Source organism: Athene noctua, unplaced genomic scaffold (genome assembly GCF_965140245.1).
Source record: "Athene noctua unplaced genomic scaffold, bAthNoc1.hap1.1 HAP1_HAP1_scaffold_208, whole genome shotgun sequence".
Taxonomy (NCBI): Eukaryota; Metazoa; Chordata; class Aves; order Strigiformes; family Strigidae; genus Athene; species Athene noctua.
The window spans coordinates 148,721-152,051 of record NW_027437677.1 but is presented as its reverse complement, the minus strand read 5'-3'; the positions used below and the strand labels follow the sequence as shown (position 1 = coordinate 152,051).

General features: G+C 63.2%; 1 long non-coding RNA gene across 1 annotated transcript; it reads left to right on the top strand.

Moving 5' to 3' along the window:
* The first annotated feature begins 1,309 nt into the window (after positions 1 to 1,309).
* LOC141955398 (uncharacterized) lies at positions 1,310 to 3,097 on the top strand. Its single transcript, XR_012632528.1, has 3 exons — positions 1,310 to 1,382; positions 2,461 to 2,577; positions 2,926 to 3,097. It is a non-coding gene; the product is annotated as an uncharacterized LOC141955398 (long non-coding RNA).
* The last annotated feature ends 234 nt before the right edge of the window (positions 3,098 to 3,331 follow it).

The window sequence follows — 3,331 nt, the reverse complement described above, 5'->3', positions numbered from 1 at the left end:
CTTTGTGTGGGGATGAAATAACCGGGTCGTGGAGACCGTAGTCTGGCCCTGTGGCCTGACGTGAGCCCTTGCACCTAGTCTGCCTGGGTAAGCAGAGGAGCTCCCTTAGCTTCTCCCCTGAGCCCTGGCCAGGCTCCGGGGGAATCTAATGTGAGATTGAAACCAGATATTTCCGCTCCAAACCAAGGTGCCAGCTCTTCTGGCTTGCCGATTTTGGGGTATAGAAGGGTGGACCCGCTCACAGCGACTTTGGAGGCCTCACCTACGGGTGGACGCACCGCGTAGGGTTTCCCACTTGCCGGGAAAGGCTCTGCAAACCCTCGCTGTAACCGGGGCTGCCTGCGGGTCTGGGTGATGGCAACGGGTGCAGGTGCTGAGGGATCTTTTTTAATCGCTGTTCCCTCTCTCTCAGGCAGTCAGGATTTGATGCGTTACCCTGTATTTTCCTATCTGTGTGAGTGCACTATTCCGTCTTTCCTGACTGCGTGTTTTCCATATTCTTCTGTTATTTAGTTATTTCTAATAAAATACGCCTGCTCCTTTCACTCCGGTGTCTGAGTTGAATTGATATCCCTAATCAGCAAAACGGGGGGAGATGAGGTGGCGCTTTCCAGAGCCGAGGTCGGTGTCGGTTTGGCTTTGGGCTGAGCTGTAGCCGCCGCGGCGCTAGTTCCTGGCAAGGGGACGGACGGGGGAGCTGTCGGGGCCAGAGCTGCCGTAAATATAATCAGACAGCTTGCTCGGGTTCTCCAGCTCCTAGCGTACGCTCCAGAAGAGCGGCTGAACGCGGGCAGAAATGTTCCTGGATTTATCTGGTTTTTTTAAAAAAACTATTTCTGCTATCACCAGGATTTGAAAAACTAAATTGGAAAATGTGAGTTTAGGAAAAATATCTAACAATACGTGTGCTTTTAATAGTTACTGTACTGGTCTCCCAGGGACCGAAGTTACGCTGTTTCGTCCTTAAAGCAACTCTGCGCTCCCGTGTCGCGTTGTCACAGGCTTTCCTCCCCCTTCCACCCGTCCAAAGAGCCCTGAGGCTGCTCTGACCGACACTTCGGTCACCCCGCTGAGTTCTGGGTCACAAGGCGAGACTGCGCTGCCCTGCGCTGCGGCCGTGCCGGAGCTCCTCCCTCTCCGGGGGGTTATAAGATTTGGCAGCGTTGGTCCCGTCGGCCCGCGCACCGGAGCGGTCTCGCCCAGCGGCTGCTCCCGCTGCCCGGGGAAGGTTCCCCCGGCGGGGAGAGGCGACCTGCGGCGTGCGGCTGCGCCGGGCGGCCCCCGGAGTGCGCGTGCGCGGCGGCGGCCCCGCGACCGGAGGACCGGCGGCCCATAGAGCGCGAGCTCGGAGGAGCGACGGGCATCTCCGGCGTTTATTAACGGTGCTGGTCGCTATAGTTACCGGGGGGGGGGGGGGGGGGGAGCGTGGGCCGGGCCGGAGGAGCCGCAGGGGCGGGCAGGGAGGCTGCAGGCAGCGACCCCTCCCTGTCCGGGGCCGGTGCTGGAGGAGGAGCCGGTGCGAGCCGAGGCAGGAGCGGGGCCGCGCGGCCGGGCGGCTGCGGGGAAAGGTGCGGCGGGACCGGGGGCGGAGGCCGCTCCGCGTCGGGGCCGGGCGGCGGCGGCGCTGCCCGGAGCCGCGCGGGGCTGCGCTCGGCCGGGCTTCCGGGTGCGCGGGCGGCGCGGCGGGAGCCGTAGTCACGTGCAGGGGGCTTCCGGTCGGCCATGTTGGCTCCCCGGGGCACGCCGGGAGCTGCAGTTTCTGCGCTCTCGGTTCCCCGCAGCCGCGGCGCTGGCGGGCGCGCGCGGCACGGCGCAGCCCTCGGTACCGGCGCGGCCCCGCGGCGCGGCCCGAGGGGCGGTTTTGTGGCGGTTTCCCGCGGGCTGCCCGCGGCTCCCCGAGACGCGGTGTGCCCCCCGGCCCGGGGGTGCGCATGCGCGGCCGCGGCGTCTCCCGGGAGTGCGCGTGCGCGGCGGAGGTGAGTGTTGGGGCTGCGGCCGGGCCGGTCCGCGGCAATAAGGGTCCCTGCCGCCTCCGTGCCCCCTCCCGAGGCCGCGCGTGTCCGTTCCTGCCCCGGGGATGCCGCCGGCTGCGCCCAGCTCGGGCTGGCGTGGGGTGTCTCTGCCCGGCCTGGCGCTTCTCACGGCTCGGGGGCCAGAAGGGACGGGCGGAGCCGAGCCTTCCCGGCCGTGGGCAGCGGGGCGGGAGCCGCCGCGGCTGGAGCTGGAGGGGCCGGAGAAAGGGAAGGAAGGAGAACGTCAAGGGCATGTGGGCAGCAGCCGCCTCGCCCTGCAGGGGGAGAGCGCCTGCCTCTCCGGGTGAGCGAGGAGCCCTCTGCACAGTCCGCAGCGGGCCGGACCCAGGCGCGGAACGGCCGCGGAGCGAGCGAGCGAGCGAGCGAGGCTGCGTGTGTCGGAAGCCACGTCTTGTAAGAGCCGAGAGACACCCGCGTATTCTTTTAGGGGGAGGTCAGCCGGGCGAGTGGAGTTTCAGAAGAAGAGGAGGGGCAGGAGGAAGGAAGGAGAAAGAAGCATCTGACCTGTCCAGTTCTCCCGGCAGTGCCGGGAGCGAGAGCCGCGGTGAGTCCCGGGCCCTCGGGGCCCTGTCGCCCCCCTTGTATGTCCCAGTCCCTTCCCGCCCTTCTCTTTCCCATGCTGTGATTTTTTTTTTCTTCTTCTCTATATCTTTTCTTTCTTTTCTTCTGCCTTGCTCCCCCTTCCTCTCTCACTTTCTCTCTCTTGTCTTGCTGCTCCCTTTTCTTTTTCTGTCTGCACTTCTGACTGCTTGTTCTGTACCTTTTGCATCACTCCTCAGTCCATTTCTCTCTCGATCCTTCCGTTCTGCTCCTCACTTCTCGGTTTCTCTCTCTTTCCTCTGTCCTACTCCTGCACGTAGTGTGTGATTGAATGAGGTTCTGTGTCTAGCAGGCCTCACCTCGTAAGAGCTGTGAGACACCTACATCTTCTCATAAGTGGAGGACAGCCAGGCACCTGGAGCTGTAGAAGAGGAAGGGAGAAGGCAAACAGAAGGAGGAGTCTGACCTGTCAAATTCTCACGGCAGCGCGGAGAACTGCAGTAAGTCCCGAGCTCTTGGGCCCCTCTCATCCCTCTTGTGTGGCCTGGTCCCTCCCTGTCTTTCTCCTAGACTCCTCTCTTTCTGGTGCTGCTCAACTTTTTTTGCTCACCTGTATCTTCCGTCTTGCTTGGAGCATCTCCCTGTCCCCATCTTGTAGGTCTTCCCTTTCTCTGCCCTGTACCCTGCCGCTCTTGTTGCCTTTCTCCATCCCTCTCTGTCCAGCTCCCTGTTCCTATTGATGCCCCTTTCTTCTTCCT